Here is a 21,669-nt window from a genome sequence, read left to right as displayed (position 1 = left end):
AGGAGGTCAGAGCCTCGGTGAGTAGAGAGGCATCGCTTGGGCCCGGCCTCACCCCATCAAATACTGTGCTACGAGTCCAAGCGACGGCTGGTTACACTGCAGAGAGAAGCGAAAACATTGCTACCCTTCCATGATCATTTATAATACTTTCCTTTCTGCGGCAAAGTGATTCCCATTCTATCATCATCACATTGCGCGCCGCCATCTCCGAGAGAGAACCCCTTAGCTGGTAAATATCTGACAGCGCTAGAGGGATGTGATGGCTGCTGAGCCCTCGCCTCCTTTTTATGCGAAAGCCCCCAGGGACTGAGAGCTCAGCTGCTTCCCTGTATGGAAATGAGGAGTAACGGCAGCCAGACTCCCCTATCATGTGTTTATGTGCCTACCTGTCTGTGCTTATATAAAACATCCTCCATCACAGCTCGGTCTCAGGAATAATGCAGATATCTGCTGTATAATGAAGCATATAAACTGTGCGCGGGAAGGCAGCATCCCAGCAGAGAGAACGGTTGTTCGTTTCCCCTGAACGCGGTCCCCTAGGAGTGCTGGAATGGAGGAGATCTGTCATCGCAACGCGCTGGAGATTATCTAGATGCAAACTTGTCATACGCTCCAGCGATGGCGGCATCTTATGTCCAGGTCTCCTGGCTCACGGCCTTTCTATTTCTGTACACTCGCCTGAGGTCATTAATCGCTGTGTAATACGGAGCGTTCCTATCCAAGTTGTGTTTCTTAAGCCTGTGCAATAAGTAATACAGCTGTGTCCTCACTTACCTGTCCTTCCGGCCAGGCCTAACTTAAGCTGCATACACACAACGATTTTTTGAACGATTATCGTTAAACGATATTGTTTATCGATAATCGTTTGAAAAAATCGTTCACTTTCTGAGTCAAACGATGAACGATTATCGTTCATGCGCGTTCACGTTTGTAGTTTGTAGTTCAATCAGACTTGTCAACTCAATGATTAAAACATCTGACAGATAATCTGACAGAAAATCGTTCATAAAATCGTTCATAAAATCGTTCATAAAATCGTTGGTAATCGTTGGTGTGTATGCAGCTTTAGTTAGAGCGGAATGGAGTGATAAGCTGTCACAAGCTACAGTATTATCCTATAGGACAGTATGTCAGGCCACAGGGGTAATCCAGCGAGGACACATCCGTAGTATCTGAGCTTCACCTGGACGCATTGTCTGCATGGGACGGAGGCAGACATTTTACGGGCTGACCCAATATTCTCCCTATCAATCTATCCTAATATAATAAGAACTTTGCGTTTGTCTGTTTGTTCCAAGGTGGCGCAAATAATCTTACTCAGACTGGGCGACAGAACTCCTCTGCCAGGGCCAGGAAATCAGTGGACGCAGACCCTGACCTCGGCCCTCCCACAAGACAAAGGCTACACGCTGCAGTTTTGGGGAATGGTCCCCGCTGCTGCCCATTCCCCACCCTCAAACAGAAACATCCTGTAAATATAACTGCAGCATCCAGGGCACTGTGACCGCAGCACGTGCGCGCTTCGGCCCTGGCACATGCACAGTCCACCCACCATTGGACTTGAACCATCGGGTTTGCGCACAAGACTGAATAAGACCCATTGTTAACTAGCTTGCGACCGACTAATATATAAAATGGTAGGGTTCAGAGGCGGACGCAATGCCGATGTATGTGGAGTTGAGCGACCTGCGCATGCACCGTGATTGAATTCTGTCAGCGGTCGCAGTGATATTCGTATATATAAAGTTGCAAGATCGGGTGCCGTCTCCAGGGGTAGACGTGGTGCTTTTCATGCAGCGACCAATCAGAAGCACATCAGTCCAGCGCCTTGGGTCTAGTGTCCGCAGCTGGTTTTATTTGAGTGCACAAAAGAAGCAATTCCTAAAAATAAGTCCTAGCCTGTCTGGGTCTAACTAATACAAAGGTTCTCCCTCTCTGACAAGTGGAGAGGGTCCAGCTCACAAAACTAAACACCAGCACTTTAGCACAGCACTTGTATTAAGCAGTGACAGTAGCCTCTAACCTGCAGTGAAAGCCTGACTAGGGAGACAGCCACACCCTTTATCAGCCTCTCACAGGTGGTCTGGCAATCAAAGCTGCTAAACAGAAGCTTCAAACCTGAGGCATAGATCCCTCCCATTGACAATTGTCCAAGTGTTTTGTCACTCTCACACATTTCCACAGAGCTGGCACTGATGCTGGTTCCTGTGGGCGGGGCAATCAACGTCAAACCGCTGATAGTCGCTCGAACAGTGTTGGATCAGTGCTAGGGATCATGGTAGTTGTCTGCCTTCCTGGCGTATAAAGCAGCTGGTTACACCACAGCTACATTGCAAGCACCTAAGGGTGTTCGTGTCACACAACATACAGGGGTCTACTTACTAAGCAGTGTTAGGAGACAGAGTGAAAAGTGATAAGGTGCCAGCCAATCAGCTCCCAACTGTCATTTTTCAAACACAGCCTGTGAGATGGCAGTTAGGAGCTGATTGCCTGGCACCTTATCACTTTTCACTCTGTCTCCTAACACTGCTTAGTAACTAGACCCCTGAGTATATTATACATATAGCGGCCGCTGCTGATCGCATATGCCGGAGGTCAGCCATCCCCAACCAGCCATATACAGCAGTGACATGTCAGAGTAGCCAGCAACGCATCGCAGAGAAGTGCGTCCTACTGATAGCCACAGGGACTGCTGGGAAATTGCCAGCAGCCTGCGATATAATCGGACAAACGATAATTGCCCATGTAATGTGAGACGCGAGTGTCCCTTTAAGAATTTATTGCACAATTTAAAAGGTTAGAGAGCTGAATAATTACTGTCATGTTCCCTCTACAAATGTGGATCTCACGATTTCTTCTTCATAAATAATAAGTGCCTCCCACATCCATTTTTCAGATCTCTTTATTTCTGCATAACCTGGGAGTATATTTTATTGATAGGCTGTACAAATCTGCATTAATCATAGGTGACTATCGGGACAATTAGGGAGAAACGCTGTACAGGAACAGTCTGTTCCTAGAAGGGCTGCACTTTGTATCGTTTAAAATAACCTGCAATTGAGATGATAAAACATTATACTCAGGATATACAGTATATAGTGTTTACAAGGAGCAGTTATAGTAACTCTGTTATTATGAAATGCTCAGTAAGATAAGTAGGGACTGGACAATCAGCGTAAAGCAGGGACTCCGACCTTGGTTTTTCCTGGGTTTTTGAACACGGTTTGAACCCGGCTCACAGTCACAGCTCGATGCCCCTTTCACACTGCACCTTAGTCCCAGGTTATTTCTGATTTGGCCGATTTCACACTGAACCCGTGTCTGCCCTGCAAAATAGTGTATGTCAGAGGTTCCCAAACTCTGGGCCGGATTCAGACCCGCTCGCAAGCGCTATGCGCTCGCAAGCGGGTCGATGATGGGGCATGTGAGAAATTCACTCGCTCCGTGGCTCGCTACAAACGGGGCGGCTGTCGATGTTGATCGACAGCTCGCCCCATTTTGTAGGCGGGTCGGAGGGGGTGGCTGGCCAAACGGAGGCATTCCCGAAGGAACGCCTGCCGTTTGGGGGCGCCCCTACTGACATCACTTGTGACATCACTTTGCCCTTCTGCTCCATGGGAGGTTTCTGTCCTCCCTGAGCCCTACTGTCCTCCCTGAGCTCAGTAGTTGAGCTTCCTGCTCTATTAGAGCAGGAAGCTCACTGGGGCTTGCAGGAGCGAGACCCTACCACAACGGTCTCGTCGCAAGCCCGATGGTCGCGACCATCGCGACCATCACCTGGCCGCTCGCAAAAGCTGTGGGTGGTCACCCACAGCTTAGCGAGCGGCCAGGAGGCCGTTTTTTTTTTAAAAAGCGTCCGCCCTGATTCAGAGCGAGCGCTCGCTTTTTGCGAGCGGCTCTGAATCAGGGCCTCTGTCCTCAAGACGCCCTAACAGTACAGGTTTTAAGGAAATCCATACTTAATTAGTACCTCAGTCAATTTGATATAACCACCTGTGCTCAGCCATGGATATCTCTAAAACCTGAACTGTTGGGGAGCCTTGAGGACCGCGCTTGGAAACCTCTGGTGTACGTCATCAAAAGTGTATGTTCCCTGCTGACATCACCTCTCAGCGCTCCAGATTCACCAAATAGCAGCTTGGTAGTGAGATCCGGGACAAATGACCTGGGTTGCACGTTTCACACTGCAGGCTACCCGGCTTGGTCCCTGGAGTATCCCTGGTGGGGACCATGGTCGAGGACCCTGGACATTGGACCACGGGTAGACCTTTGCACACAGAAACAGGATCTGGGGTGACCCGGCAATATCTCTGGTCAGAAGGTTGGAGTGAAAGGGGTATCATAGAGCAGAACCTTTTACTATAGCTGTACATGGGAATATATATCACCTTTATGGGTCCCTGGATAATATGAGGCTGGTCCCCACATGATGCCAGTAATTTCATATGAGGCAACCCATGCACACAGCAGTTTTAAATTCAAGCAGCCATATGCGATAAGATTATACAATGATGGCACAGGGACAATCGAAAAGATGCATTATGAGTATCATGAGTTTCGTTAGGAAATATTTCAGCAATTTTCAGCTCCTGTTGCGAGAGGAGAGATACAGTATAAAGAGAAGAGAGCAGGGGGCAGAGAGAGGACGATGAGGGGAGCGGGAGCCAGGAGGTAGAGACTGTGGAGGAGGGACCGAAGAGGTAGGAGGTGAACCAGGGGAGCACAATGCTGTGAAAGGTGACAAAGTGAAAGGGGCGGAGGAGTAGATTGCGCTCAACTATGTAAAGGTGAGATAGACAGTCGCTGGTTGGTGCCCTGCTTTGGTGGAGTGGAGAGGGTGGAAACCAGTGGCGGATACAGAGGTGAGGCTGCAGCGCAGTCCAAAATTCAAATAGGGGAGCCACACCAACTGTCAGTGTGTCACGGACGGAGATGTTTGGCAGCGTTTGGGGTGGCAGTTGGTGTGACTGTGGAGCCGCCACTGGTGGAAGCATGAATAAAGAGCAGAGAGGGAGTGGAGAAACGTGGGGAAAAGCCATGTGAGGCGGCTGACGCCAAAGTGAGTAGAGAAATGGGGCAGGAAGAGGAGTGAGAGGAAGGGTCTAGAGATTTATTTCTTATTGAATAGTGGAGAGATGAGTGACTGAAGTCACAGTGGAAACTGCGCGCGGAGAAGGACAGTTAGAAGAGGGTAAGTTACTGTAGGTTCTGGCAACCAATAGGTGGAAGGAAGTGGAGGAGATGGCAGGAAGGTACAGCGTGTGTGAGAAGAGGAAGAGAGGAGCATGAAGACCTCAGGATGCAACAACAGGAGCGAAGAGAGGCCCATTTATCATTGGGAAAGTTACCGAATAAAGTGAAATATCGCACAGCAATGTGAAAATAGTATCTCTTGAATGTCGTATTATGCTGTTACCGCACTGATTTCATAGAAATCTCCAGTACAGCTATCACTTTCTCTTTCCGTATTTCCCACCTCTGATGTAGGAACTGCGGTCTTCTCAGATGTATCAAGGTCCGAAAATAAAATATTTTGTAACCTGCTCCCATAAAGCTAACGCCATCATCAGATGGCGTTACCCCCCACCTTTCACTGCACGGACTGGAGAGACGTATGGTATGAACTTTGAAGAGGAGAAACAGATGGTGGTTCAGAGGGGATAGCACTGTATGAGCAACTCCACCACCTTGTGTGAGCAATTCCGACACCTTGTATGAGCAACTTCACCACCTTGTATGAGCAACTCCACCACCTTGTGTGAGCAACTCCGACACCTTGTATGAGCAACTCCACCACCTTGTATGAGCAACTCCACCACCTTGTATGAGCAACTCCACCACCTTGTGTGAGCAACTCCGACACCTTGTATGAGCAACTCCACCACCTTGTATGAGCAACTCCACCACCTTGACAGTCAGAAGATTAAGGAGTTGGGTGAAGGATAGGCCACCAAAGGAGAGACTGCAGGGGAAGCAATAGAAGAGATGGAGGTTCAGGTTTCATTAACAACAAGAAGACTGTAGGAGTGGAAGAGGGATGGGTCATGGATAAAAGAAAACATTCTCTTACGTTACACAGCTGCGCACACACCGGGTGCAGTCTATCATACCTGGCGGTCAGAATCCTTATGCCGGTATCCTGACAGGGTTAAGATACCGACACCTGTCGGTCAGTATCCTAACCCTCCCCCTCTCCCTACTCCTCCCTCCCTAGTAACTAAACCTAACCTCCGCCTCCCTGCACCCTAAACCTAACCCTCCCCCCTTCGGAATGCCAGCGGTTGGGATGCCTGTGCAAGGATTCTGACAGGTGTCGGGATTCTGGCGCCAGCATGACCACATCCCGTTTTGTATGTGTGCACTAACTGTTCCATGACAAGACTAAAGTACATTGATTATAATTCCTAAATCTGCAGTGTGTCTGGACATATCCTACACACAGAGTGAGTAAAGCTGGGTGTACACTGGGCCTGATTCAGAGACGGACACTTGGGTGACCACCCATAGCTATTGCGAGCAGCCATGATGATGGTCGTGATGGTCTTGACCATCGGGCTTGCGACGAGACCCTTGTGGTAGGGTCTCGTGGCCGCAAGCCCCAGAGAGCTTTCGGCTCTAACAGAGCCGGAAGCTCTCCCACTGTCATCACTGGTGATGACAGTGGGGCTGCCCCCAAACGGCAAGCGTTCCGAGCGGACGAGCGGAGGCGTTCCCATGGGAACGCCTCCGTCTGGGCAGCCACACCCCCGGCCCGCCCACCGAAAGGGGGCGTGCTGCCACTCAACATCGACAGCACGCCCCCTTTGTAGCGAGATCCGGAGCGATGGCTTGCCCGTCGCTATACGGGTCTCGCGCATGCGTACGACGGAGCCGCCTGCGTCGTGCACATGCGCACTGGGCCAACATCGACCCACTTGCGAGCACGTCTGAATCAGGCCCTGTATTTACTATTATCATAGGGCTTTCCCCGGTATTTTTTTTACAATTTATAGTTAGTAACTCTGGTCGGATCACATTTCCCATTACAATTATGGGAAATGCGATCTGCTTTACTAAAAATAAGTGATATTTAGGGGTTGGAGTAGAATTTTACGAATTCTACTCCAATTGCCCTGTAATAACTATAGGTGATACTAAAATAATGTGAAAAGGGTGTGACAACACAAAACAGCCTTTATCACTTTATTTTAATAAAAATAACGTTAATAAATAGAGCCCACTGTCTCATATATTTTCTGTCCCTTTAATAGTTGAGAAATTTCTCATGGAGAGATGGGGATCTTCCCATCACCCTTAATGGGATATAGGCCCTGATTCAGACCCACTCGCAAGCGGCTGTCCGCTCGCAAGTGGGTCGATGGTCTGCACTGAGCATGCGCACGACGGAGGGAGCTCCGTCGTGCGCATGCGTCAGACGTGACGAGCGAAGGAAAGTCCTTCGCTCGTTGTGTCTGATCAAAGGGGGCGTGCTGTCGATGTTGATTGACAGCATGCCCCCTTTGGTGGGCGTGCCGGGGCGTGCCTCCCTGACGGGGGCGTTCCCAAGGGAACGCCTCCCGTCAGAAGCCGGCCCACTGACATCACTAGTGATGTCAGTGGGAGTGATTTTAGCTCTGATAGAGCCAAAATCACTCCGGGCCTTGCGGTTGAAAACCTCAACCGCAGGCTCCGGCTCGCAGTTTCGATGGTCGCGATGGTCACGACCATCGCGGCCATCAAACTGCATGCTCGTATAGGCTGTGGGTGGTGACCCACAGCTATACGAGCGTCCAGGAGGACGCTCCATTTTTATGGAGGGCGGCCCTCATTCAGAGCGTGCGCTCTGCTCAGAGCGTCCGGCTATGAATGAGGGCCATAGTGTCCAGCCAGGTAGACATAATATCAGCTATCATTCATCCACTTTGTATGCAGAGATAATTGGCAAAAGTCTTATTATTGCCCAGATACTGGTTGGAGTTGGAGTCTGTAACGCATTTCCGCGCCCTGTGGTATACCTCAGTGGCTTCCTCAGACAGAAAGCCATTTTGATCTAGAAGCGAAAGTTACTTTAGTGAGACAGTAACAAATTATTGATATTTTGACAGCTTTTTTAAAATTTGCTTACGAAATCCACATCCGTATAATGAGCGCCATCTCCTCATACCTTGGACCTCATTCAGAGGCGCTCGCAAATAGCGAGCGCTCCCTCTGAATAAGGGCGGCCGCTTTTTTTTTTAAACCCGGCCTCCTGGCCGCTCGCTAAGCTGTGAGTGACTACCCACAGCTTTTGCGAGCGGCCAGGTATGGTCACGATTATGGAGATCATTGGGCTTGAGACGAGACCCTTGTGGTAGGGACTCGTCTGCTGCAAGCCCCAAATAGAGCCAGAAGCTCACTACTGACATCACTGGCGATGTCAGTAGGGCTGCCCACAAACGGCAGGCGCTCCTTCGGGAACGCTTCCGTTTGACCAGCCACCCCCCTCCCCGCCTACAAAACGGGACGAGCTGTCGATCAACATCGACAGCCGCCTCGTTTGTAGCGAGCCCCGGAGCAAGTGAATTTCTCACTCGCTACGGGGCTTGCGTGCGCCGCGTGCGCAGTGCCCCACCATTGACCTGCTTGCGAGCGGGTCTGAATGAGGGCCCTTGTGTACCAATCTGAGAAATAAATAATCTATTAGGTTTATATTCAATGGTAAAATAAATAATTGGTGTAACAGCAACATGAGCAGCTGCTTGTTCCAGCTCCCCCTGCACTGACTCTGCTGAGCCGCCACAAAGTAACGCCATCTCTCCCCGTCTCCCCCCTCCCAGCCACGGGAAATTGATGGCGTCCCACGCTGCCTTGGTATCACTTGCCCTCCTTTCCAATCACTTCTCACACTGCTCCTTGGTGCCTCTGTAGACACAACCTACATTATGGAGCTACGCGGCTCATCCAGGCTGTGTGTGGTTCTCACAAGCCGTGTGCTCAGCAGAGAGATCCGTGTAATGTCTCCTCATTAGTGACTGTCACACTCACTCAGGCTTCTGTCCCCCCAGCCTGCGCTGACTGACCTCCCCCCAGGTCTGTGACTGCAGCAGAGATATTACAGAGAGAATCACACACAGCCGGCCTGACCTCATTCTATAGCTGTGATGTATGGAGCAGGCGGATCACCCTGTAATAGCCACAGTCACTTTCTATAATGGCCACAGTCACTCTCTATAATGGCCACAGTCACTTTCTATAATGGCCACAGTCACTTTCTATAATGGCCACAGTCATTGTCTATAATGGCCACAGTCATTGTCTATAATAGCCACAGTCACTCTCTATAATGGCCACAGTCATTGTCTATAATGGCCACAGTCATTGTCTATAATGGCCACAGTCACCTTCTATAATGGCCACAGTCACTCTCTATAATGGCCACAGTCACTCTCTATAATGGCAACAGTCACTTTCTATAATGGCCACAGTCATTGTCTATAATGGCCACAGTCACTTTCTATAATGGCCACAGTCATTGTCTATAATGGCCACAGTCATTGTCTATAATAGCCACAGTCACTCTCTATAATGGCCACAGTCATTGTCTATAATGGCCACAGTCACTTTCTATAATGGCCACAGTCACTCTCTATAATGGCCACAGTCACTTTCTATAATGGCCACAGTCACTTTCTATAATGGCCACAGTCACTCTCTATAATGGCCACAGTCATTGTCTATAATGGCCACAGTCACCTTCTATAATGGCCACAGTCACTTTCTATAATGGCCACAGTCACTCTCTATAATGGCCACAGTCACTCTCTATAATGGCCACAGTCACTCTCTATAATGGCCACAGTCACTTTCTATAATGGCAACAGTCACTTTATATAATGGCCACAGTCATTGTCTATAATGGCCACAGTCACTTTCTATAATGGCCACAGTCACTTTCTATAATAGCCACAGTCACTTTCTATAATGGCCACAGTCACTTTCTATAATAGCCACAGTCACTTTCTTGACACTAGTTACTTGTGATAAGTTACCTTATAAAAGCCTCAACAATGGAGATGTAATCAGTTCACGGGTCTTCCCTTAGAGAAACAATATTACATAGAGTGCAAGCTCTTTGGTGCAAGGACCTTTTGACCTGATATTTCAACAGCATTTGTGAGAACCCCTCATTACGGTGCCAGTGGCATTGTGTTTATTTTTACGGCTATTATATGGCTTAAATACTGTAAAAAAAGTTGGTATACTATTTTATACTAGATCCTGTGGTGGTGATTGTCAAAGGTCAACATTGTTGTGTGATCAGAGACCCGCATAACAAAAGCAATATTTCTAGTTCCCATATCGCGGGACCAATTGGCGCAATGCGGCCTTTCACCTCACATATCTTTTTTTATCTCTATTTATTCCTGATTGTAAAGAGCAGTCAAGTGCTGTATGCAGGTGCTTTGTTACTAATAATAATTATAAATAATAAAGTGTCTTACATATATTTTATTACAATTATTACCTTGCATTGATATGAAACCACAAAATTCTTTCAATTCTGCCATATACAGTTGATAGAACATTAGGCAAATGTACCTGGTACAAGGCTCAATCAGGACAGCTATAGGCAAGGTCTCAACATTCCACACTGTATGCACAATAATATAACAACTCACAGCTCACATCATTATGCAGAGGCGAGAGGGCGCACACACACACACTCATACACAGACACATGCACACACACACACACACACTCATACACAGACACATGCACACACACACACACACACACGCTCATACACAGACACACACACGCACTCATACACAGACACACACACAGACACACACACACACACACACACACACACACACACACACACACACTCATACACAGACACACACACAGACAGACACACACACAGACACACACACACACACACACACACACACACACACACACACACACACACACACACACACACACACGCGCACACACACACTCATACACAGACACACACACAGACACACACACAGACACACACACACACACACACACACACACACAGACACACACACACACTCATACACAGACACACACACAGACAGACACACACACAGACACACACACACACACTCATACACAGACACACACACAGACAGACACACACACAGACACACACACACACAGACACACACACACACACACACACACACACACACACACACACACACACACACACACACACACACACGCACACAGACACACAGACACACAGACACACACACACACTCATACACAGACACACACACACACACACACACACACACAGACACACACACACACACACTCATACACACACACACTCATACACAGACACACACACAGACACACACACAGACACACACTCATACACAGACACACACACACACACTCATACACAGACACACACAGACACTCACACACACACAGACACACACACACACACACACACACACACACACACAGACACACACACACTCACACGCACATGCACACACACGCACACACACTCATACACAGACAGACAGACACACACACACACACACACACACACACACACACACACACTGAGGGGGTGCAGGTGCTTCCAGGTCTGTGCCAAACCAGCGAAACATAATAGACTGCACAAACCAGATTTTACGCTGTGTCTCTTAATGTGACATTTAAATGCACCGGGCACCACATTATCTCTCCCAGTCTAAAATGTCAAATTAAAAGACGCAGCAGATAATCTGGTTTGCAGGATCCTCAGAGCTCCCGTAGATTTACCGGTCATTAAAATGACAGTTGTGGCGAAGGAAATACACAGCGACCAAGACAAATCTTCTTAATGTTCACTGCAGTCTAACAAGTAGCCTCCTACAAATCATGTGTTACTGTACGGGAAAGCTTATTCCACTATCCACCTATTCCAGACACTGCCATACATCACTGCTAAACAGGTAATAAGAATGTCCTGCTGTCAGCCAATGGTACAGGGGGTGGAGAACAGACTCCGCCGGAGAAATTAGCGCCTTTAAGAACCGTAAGTGTTCAGGATGAAAGTGTGTAATTATATGGGGGTCTGCTCCAAAAGTCATGGGGTAGCAGTATGTAAAGGTAATGGTAGGCGGTGTCCCCATACTGTGACATGTTGGAAATGCCCAGACCTGCATCAGTTGTAACATAAATGACCAGGGAAGGGGGGAATAGGGGAATATAGTTTGAGCACAGGATATAATATATTGGATATAATTAGTCAAAAGAATAATGAAAATCCACAATTATAAATATCAAACCCTAGTATAGGTGTCAAGCAAAAATATTATAAAGTGTGGAGGTGCTCCCCATGAGAGTATAGATAAACGTAGTATGGGGGAGAAGAAGAAAACTCTCTTGTTGGGGGCACTCGAATGTAAAGGTTATAATAAGAATAATATATAAAAAATAACTTTTATTAGATATATTTTAAAATACCAAAAACAAGTCTGAGCCTGTTACTTATTGGCATTACTGTTGGAATAACAGCTATAAATTATCACAAGCAGAACACGAACATACATAGAACATAAGACAACATATAATACAATACTTATCACAATTATGTGAAGCTAAGTGAAATATTACAAATAGGTCTATAATTCTCTGTCTCATACAATATTTCATCTGACCCCCTTATCATTGTATTTCTCTGATTACTGTTCAGTGTTATTGTGCTGTGATATCTCACGTAACCTATATTGAATATTGTATGGTTATTATCACATTCTTTTCTAGAAGATTTCCTTGTATGCTTCTGCCGTAATTCTGATTAGCCATTGTGCTATGACGACATTATGAGGTCATTGAACTAGTAAATGTTTTATATAGGTCTCAATATTGTATGAGACAGAGAATTATAGACCTATTTGTAATATTTCACTTAGCTTCACATAATTGTGATAAGTATTGTATTATATGTTGTCTTATGTTCTATGTATGTTCGTGTTCTGCTTGTGATCATTTATAGCTGTTATTCCAACAGTAATGCCAATAAGTAACAGGCTCAGACTTGTTTTTGGTATTTTAAAATATATCTAATAAAAGTTATTTTTTATATATTATTCTTATTATTATAACCTTTACATTCGAGTGCCCCCAACAAGAGAGTTTTCTTCTTCTTCTAAATACTCTGTATGTAAGGTCATCCTCACCTCTCACCCGCCCAGAACACTATCACATTCACTAAACTCTTACATAGCTGGGCTGGAAATGTAAAACAGACTGATCCAAAATAGATGATTTATATCGACACCGAGGCGCAAACCACAAGAAGTTATGAAGGGGTTAAGCCATAACATAAACTAATCGGTAAAAAGAGCGGTGGAGATAAAACGGCGTGTACCGTAAACATAACTCATTGTGGCTCTGTCAGATACAGCGCAGGAATACAAGGCAGCCAGCATGAAAACATTGTATTCGTGTCATCCAAATAATGACTAATAGCATTTCTGAGAGGCTGAACAAAGTAAGGAGGCTTTTATAGTGTCACTAGGAGCACGGGAAACACCTAAGTGTTTGTTGCCTCAGTATGCACATCCCAGAGGAAGCACGTGACACCAATTGATGGTAAGCTAATGAGAGATTACTTAATGGCTGTGCTACAAAAGGGAATGAAAACGCCGACTTTGGATTTCTTTAAGCATGAGGCAGACAATTTATCTACATAAACACCGGTAAATTGCGCAATTCCGTCCCCCTGAGAGGACTTTAAAAGCCCTATATATACTATTTCCTCGCCAAACTCCCTCGTTAGTCAGTTTACAATCAAAAGGACACAAAGCCCAACAATTTCTTGGTACTAATTTATTCCCACGACAGCGAAACATCTTTTATAAATCCCATCAAAAATCTCAAACCGGATTTTTCATTTTCTCCTTATTTAATATGATAGATGTAACCTGTTCCTTCGTTACAGAATTACTTCTCTACCATCTTGTTAGTTGTCTGCTTCCGCAGTGAGTGGTGCACCATGGGTAGGGGTGAGGCGGATCTCTGAACAGATTGGCTGCCCTGAGTCTGGGATATTTAAATTAATTAGTTTACAATTAGGTGCAACGTGCCCTATAATGCACCTCCCCACAAGCCATACCCCTGGCATTTGATTTTGTTGTTTATGGGCTTTTAAAATAATCAAAAAATATATACTTATAACAATATACAGTATGCTTTACATGCCCTTCCAAAGACGGGATGCATTCATATCGACATTTACAATGCCATGTCGACAAATTAATCATAGTGACACAGCAATGTCAACAGTTAGGATGTCAACATTGTTTAATTGTTGACATGGAACATGTCCACATCTGCAGAATGTAGATATGTTCACAGTGTCAACATGTGAAGTGCCGACATTCCGCACGGACCGGAGGGTTAGGCTGCGGCAGCAGAGAGTTAGGGTTAGGCTATAGGACAGGAGGATTAGTCTGCAGCAGAGGAGAGTTAGGGTTAGGCTATAGGACAGGAGGGTTAGGCTGCAGCAGAGAGTTAGGGTTAGGCTATAGGACAGGAGGATTAGTCTGCAGCAGAGGAGAGTTACGGATAGGCTATAGGACAGGAGGGTTAGGCTGCAGCAGAGGAGAGTTAGGGTTAGGCTATAGGACAGGAGGGTTAGGCTGCGGCAGCAGAGAGTTAGGGTTATGCTATAGGACAGGAGGGTTAGGCTGCAGCAGAGGAGAGTTAGGGTTAGGCTATAGGACAGGAGGGTTCGCTGCGGCAGCAGAGATTTAGGGTTATGCTATAGGACAGGAGGGTTAGGCTGCGGCAGAGGAGAGTTAGGGATAGGCTATAGGACAGGAGGGTTAGGCTGCGGCAGCGGAGAGTTAGGGTTAGGCTATAGGACAGGAGGATTAGGCTGCGTCAGAGGAGAGTTAGGGTTATGCTATAGAACAGGAGGGTTAGGCTGTGGCAGCAGAGAGTTAGGGATAGGCTATAGGACAGGAGGGTTAGGCTGTGGCAGAGGAGAGTTAGGGATAGGCAACAGGACAGGAGGGTTAGGCTGCAGCAGAGGAGAGTTAGGGTTAGGCTATAGGACAGGAGGATTAGGCTGCAGCAGAGGAGAGTTAGGGTTATGCTATAGGACAGGAGGGTTAGGCTGTAGCAGAGGAGAGTTAGGGTTAGGCTATAGGACAGGATGGTTAGGCTGCGGCAGAGGAGAGTTAGGGTTAGGCTATAGGACAGGAGGGTTAGGCTGCAGCAGAGGAGAGTTAGGGTTATGCTATAGGACAGGAGCATTAGGCTGCGGCAGAGGAGAGTTAGGGTTATGCTATAGGACAGGAGGGTTAGGCTGCGGCAGAGGAGAGTTAGGGATAGGCTATAGGACAGGAGGGTTAGGCTGCGGCAGAGGAGAGTTAGGGATAGGCTATAGGACAGGAGGGTTAGGCTGCGGCAGAGGAGAGTTAGGGATAGGCTATAGGACAGGAGGGTTAGGCTGCAGCAGAGGAGAGTTAGGGATAGGCTATAGGACAGGAGGGTTAGGCTGCAGCAGAGGAGAGTTAGGGATAGGCTATAGGACAGGAGGGTTAGGCTGCAGCAGAGGAGAGTTAGGGTTATGCTATAGAACAGGAGGGTTAGGCTGCGGCAGAGGAGAGTTAGGGATAGGCTATAGGACAGGAGGGTTAGGCTGCAGCAGAGGAGAGTTAGGGTTAGGCTATAGGACAGGAGGATTAGGCTGTAGCAGAGGAGAGTTAGGGATAGGCTATAGGACAGGAGGGTTAGGCTGTAGCAGAGGAGAGTTAGGGATAGGCTATAGGACAGGAGGGTTAGGCTGCAGCAGAGGAGAGTTAGGGATAGGCTATAGGACAGGAGGGTTAGGCTGCAGCAGAGGAGAGTTAGGGTTATGCTATAGGACAGGAGGATTAGGCTGCGGCAGAGGAGAGTTAGGGATAGGTTATAGGACAGGAGGATTAGGCTGCGGCAGAGGAGAGTTAGGGATAGGCTATAGGACAGGAGGGTTAGGCTGCGGCAGAGGAGAGTTAGGGTTAGGTTATAGGACAGGAGGATTAGGCTGCGGCAGAGGAGAGTTAGGGATAGGCTATAGGACAGGAGGGTTAGGCTGCAGCAGAGGAGAGTTAGGGTTAGGCTATAGGACAGGAGGATTAGGCTGCAGCAGAGGAGAGTTAGGGTTATGCTATAGGACAGGAGGGTTAGGCTGTAGCAGAGGAGAGTTAGGGTTAGGCTATAGGATAGGAGGGTTAGGCTGCGGCAGAGGAGAGTTAGGGATAGGCTATAGGACAGGAGGGTTAGGCTGCAGCAGAGGAGAGTTAGGGTTATGCTATAGGACAGGAGGGTTAGGCTGCGGCAGAGGAGAGTTAGGGTTAGGCTATAGGACAGGAGGGTTAGGCTGCAGCAGAGGAGAGTTAGGGTTATGCTATAGGACAGGAGGATTAGGCTGCGGCAGAGGAGAGTTAGGGTTATGCTATAGGACAGGAGGGTTAGGATGCGGCAGAGGAGAGTTAGGGATAGGCTATAGGACAGGAGGGTTAGGCTGCAGCAGAGGAGAGTTAGGGATAGGCTATAGGACAGGAGGGTTAGGCTGCGGCAGAGGAGAGTTAGGGTTAGGCTATAGGACAGGAGGGTAGGCTGCGGCAGAGGAGAGTTAGGGATAGGCTATAGGACAGGAGGGTTAGGCTGCAGCAGAGGAGAGTTAGGGTTATGCTATAGGACAGGAGGGTTAGGCTGCGGCAGAGGAGAGTTAGGGATAGGCTATAGGACAGGAGGGTTAGGCTGCGGTAGAGGAGAGTTAGGGTTAGGTTATAGGACAGGAGGATTAGGCTGCGGCAGAGGAGAGTTAGGGATAGGCTATAGGACAGGAGGATGAAAAAAATGGGGAGGAGGGTAAACTCCTACCCAGCTCTCGGCGCTAGTATTAGTAGTATAACACTGTCAGTGAGGATCAGCTGCAACTGCTTGGAGTTTGGTGTGAACTGCCACTACAAAAACTATTGAAACAACATGGGCAATGCGCTATGATCACATCTGACTACAATGAATTGTATGTCTAAACAATGTAACACACACTGAATGAATAAAAGAGATTTCTACTTCAGGGTCCATAGGGTATCCACAGGATACCTTGGGGTATAGGTGTGACGTCAGTCGCAGGGCACCAAAGAGTTAAGCTTTCAGCCTCCCAGGATGCACTGGGTCCCCCTCCTATACCCCGCCCCCGAGCCAAGGCACCTCAGTTTAGTTTGGTGCCCGGCCAGAGTCGGGTGCACCTGTGGGGGCTAGAAGAGCCCCTGAAGCTTTCTTCAGTGCAGCTGTGGCTGCACATCTGGATGTACAGCATGGACAGTCAGTCCTGACGTCCATGCTGTCTTCCCTACACCCCCGCCGGTACCAGAACGCCGGTACCGATCCGGGGATGCTGGTGAGCATCTGGGGTCACAGCTAGCGGTGACCCCAGATGTTCCGGACCATGGCCGGATCCAAGGGGGACAAAGGTAAGCAGCGGGGTCCCGCGGTGGGTCCCCGCTGGTCACATGGTCCTAAGTCCCCAGGCAGGGGGCTCCCTGGGGACTGGCTGCAGCGTGGAGCCAGGCGACCAACCTGCGCTTTCCACTACCCCCTGGGACAGCGGACCGCAGCAGAGCGGTAGCGCTGCGGCATCCCAGGGGTTAAATGCATGCCAGGGGAGCGCGCCTTCCCTGTCTCACAGCCGGCGCCTCCCCCGCTGCACACAGCCCTCTCTGCACGCTGCCGACTGGTCCTGTTGCAGCGCTCCTCCCCCAGGCCAGCCTCCTCTCTGCTCCTCGGCGGCCATCTTCTCCAGAACGCATGGTGAACGCTGCTGGAAGCGCTGGACGGAAGCATCGTGGTCTGGGTCCCCCCGCATACCTCTCCTCCGCTGTGGTCAGGTCTGTGTATGCAGCGCTGTGTCCTACCAGGCCCTGTGTCTGCGTAGTTGAGTGATCAGCACTGTTAGTGCAGGAATTGATTTTCTTTGCATTGTATGTGACTGTGCTAGCGCTGCTGCCTGTAACTTTTCTCTAAACTGTCAGCTTTATTACTGTCCCTGTTCTTTCTGCTAAGCCCTTGCGGTGCGGTGCGGTGCTGCAGGGTGGTCTCTCGCCTATTTAAGTTATAATTGGTGAGAGAGGTCACATACGTGGTGCCATCATGTCCGAAAGTGATTTTCCCCTCCGGCTACAGTGTACTACGTGTAAAGTACCGTTAGCGGAGGGGGAGGGTAGCGCGGAGGGCCTTTGCCGGCAGTGTTTGTCCATGGCGCGGCCTCTTACGGTTACAGCACCTGTACAGGAGCCGCCCTGGGCTTGTTTCGCTCAGGCGCTTACAGCCTTAGTGGGCCAGTTAGCTCCGCAGCCCGCGTTTACACCGATGGGTTTATCCCAGCAGTCAGTGGTGTCGTCACCCATGCAGGGTTTTCCACGACAATTGGTGGTACCCCACAGTCTCCCTATTTCCCCGCTCCCGGGTTCTCAGGAGCCAGCGTGGGTTAACTCCCTGACGAGTTCTGTACAGCACTTGTCGGATGTGTTGCAAGGGGAGTCTGTGATGCGGCCGCATAAACGGCCGGTGGCGTCTCTGTCGGCTCCTTATGAGGATGACGAGGGGACGTCTGATGATGGGGAGATTCTGGATCCTTACGATCAGGAACCTCTCCATACTAAGGACGCTGATGCTAAGTCCAAAGTATATATTCCTGGACTTATTCGGGCGGTCCGCACAGCCTTGGTGATTGAGGACAAAGTTCCCCCAGCGGCTAAATCTAAGTATGCCTTTTTCAAAGATGTGAAGGGCGATGCCACAGTCTTTCCTCTTTCGGGTCAGTTGGTGGACCATTTAGAGGAGGCGTGGAAACAGCCTGGCAAAAGATACCAGCCGCAGAGACGCCTGGCGGTGGCTTATCCGTTCGCGGATAATTATTTTGCAAAGTGGGAATCCCCTCCACAGGTGGATTCTCACGTGACCCGTCTTGTCCGTAGTGCCACATTGCCGATGCCATCTATGTCCTCCCTTAAGGATGCTATGGACTGCAAGGTGGAGATCTGCCTGAAGTCCGCTTATTCCCTTGCGGGGGGGGCAGCACGACCGGCTATGGCCATTTGCTGGGTTGCCAGAGCGATGGAGCGCTGGGCGGATTCATTAGAGGCTCCTTTTGATTCCGACTGTCCGGCCGAACAGGCGGAGTTGATTTGTAATCTCCGTGATTCGGCCACTTATATCAACGAGGCGGCCCTAGACATTAGTACTCTGGTGTCTAGAATTTCTTCAGCAGCGGTGGCTGCTCGTCGCACCTTGTGGCTGCGATCCTGGAAGGCGGATGCAGATTCCAAAAAGGGTCTGGAGGCGTTGCCATTTACCGGAGAAGTTCGCTTCGGTCCGGATCTGGATAAGATTGTGGCCACGCTGGCGGCAGCCAAATCGGCTTGTCTCCCGTCGGCCGCTGCTCCTTCTGGTTCTGGACCATCGTCCTTTCGGTCATCTAGGGCCCAGGGCAGGCCCAAACCACAGTCATTTCCTCGACAGGCTGGTCCTAAGAAATCGACCAAGTCCCGGAAGCAGGCATGGAGTACCAGACGTCCGGCCCCCAAGCCAGATGACAAGCCTGCGGCCTGACGGTCCGGGCCTCCCTTTGGGGGATCCCAGGGTGGGAGGCCGCCTGCTGCAGTTCGCCCAGTGTTGGTCGGCCACTACGACAGACACTTGGGTTCTGGAGGTGGTTTCCCACGGATATGCCCTCTCCTTCCGGCACAGACCCCCGGCTCGATTCTTCACCATGGGTCTACCATCAGACCGGAACAAGGCTACGGAGCTGCGGAAGGTATTGCACACTATGCTCCAGGCTGGAGTTATAGTGCCTGTTCCATTCTCCCAGAGGGGCCAGGGTTTCTATTCAAATCTATTTTTGGTACAGAAACCCAATGGGTCATATCGTCCGATTCTCAACCTCAAAGCACTCAACAAGTCTTTGCGGGTCCCGAAGTTTCGGATGGAGACCCTATGGTCCATCATTCTGGCGCTGGGACCTGGGGACTACATGGTGTCATTGGACATACAGGACGCTTACCTGCATGTCCCTATTCTTTTGCGCCATCAACAGTTCCTCAGGTTTGCAATCCGCAGTGACCACTTCCAGTTTCGGGCGTTACCTTTTGGCCTGGCGACAGCACCACGTGTTTTCACCAAGGTGATGGCGGTCATGGCGGCTTCTCTGCGGCTGCAGGGAGTCCGCATGTTGCAATACTTGGACGACCTGTTATTGGTGGCAGGATCTCCAGAGCTCCTGTTACGCCACTTGGACCTGACCATTGCACTGCTGCAACGGCACGGCTGGCTAATCAACTGGCAGAAGTCCACTCTAATCCCGTCTCGGAGGATTCTGCATCTTGGAGCCTTATTGGACTCGGGACAGCAAAGGATCTTCGTGACGGAGGACAAGATCTCTGCTTTACAGTCAAGGGTGCGCAGTTGTCTGCACAGCCGCCGGGTGTCCCTACACTCGGCGATGAGGTTACTGGGCTCCATGGTGTCGGTGTTCGACATGGTGGAATACGCCCAGTTTCACTCCAGACCTCTGCAGCGCCTGATCCTGTCCAAGTGGAATGGGCTGCCTCAGTCTCTGAAGTCCCAGACGATTGTGATCACCCCGGAGGTTCGCCTGTCCCTTGCGTGGTGGTTACAGACGACCCACCTCAACAAGGGACGTCCGTTCTGGGTTCCAAATTGGGTCCTGTTGACAACGGACGCCAGTCTTCGGGGCTGGGGAGCAGTTTCGGGTCCACACTTGTTCCAGGGCAGGTGGACGCCGCCAGAAGCGGAGCTTCCAATAAATATCTTGGAACTCTGTGCGGTCTTCAATGCTCTCCAGCAGGCACATCGGTTTCTCCAGGGTCACCCGGTGCAGGTCCAGTCGGACAACGCTACCACCGTGGCCTACATAAACAGGCAAGGAGGAACTCGCAGTCGGGCGGCTCTCGTAGAGGTCTCTCGGATCCTGGTTTGGGCGGAGCGCAATCTTCCGGCCATATCAGCGGTCTTCATCCCGGGAGTGCTAAATTGGGATGCGGACTTTCTAAGTCGCCAGGACATTCATCCGGGGGAATGGTCCCTGCACCCGGATGTTTTTCAACTGCTGGTGGGCAGGTGGGGTCTTCCAGAGATCGACCTCATGGCGTCCCGGCACAACAACAAGTTGCCGGGGTACTGGTCTCACACAAGAGATGAAGGGGCGTCTCTGGTGGATGCTCTGTCCGTCCGGTGGACGTTCCGGTTTGCATACCTGTTCCCTCCGGTCTCCCTTCTTCCACGGGTAATCCGGAAATTCAAACAGGAAGGAGGGACGCTCCTGTTGATAGCTCCCGCGTGGCCCAGACGGCACTGGTTCTCAGACCTTCAGGGTCTGTCCGTGGACAGTTCTCTGCGGTTGCCGCTACGACCGGACCTTCTGTCTCAGGGTCCTTGCCTTCACCCGGACCTGACTCGGCTGTCTTTGACGGCGTGGCTGTTGAGACGGCCATGCTAAGGTCCCGGGGGTTTTCCAGCTCTGTGGTGCGTACCATGTTACGAGCTCGGAAACCGTCTTCCGCGAGGATATACCATCGCGTGTGGCATATGTTCTTCCAGTGGTGTCGACCGAGCGGTTATGCACCGCGGGAGTTTTGTCTGTCTCGGATTCTCAC

This window comes from Taudactylus pleione, unplaced genomic scaffold, assembly GCF_031769625.1.
Source record: "Taudactylus pleione unplaced genomic scaffold, aTauple2 ptg000278l, whole genome shotgun sequence".
Taxonomy (NCBI): domain Eukaryota; kingdom Metazoa; phylum Chordata; class Amphibia; order Anura; family Myobatrachidae; genus Taudactylus; species Taudactylus pleione.
This window is presented reverse-complemented; position numbering follows the sequence as displayed.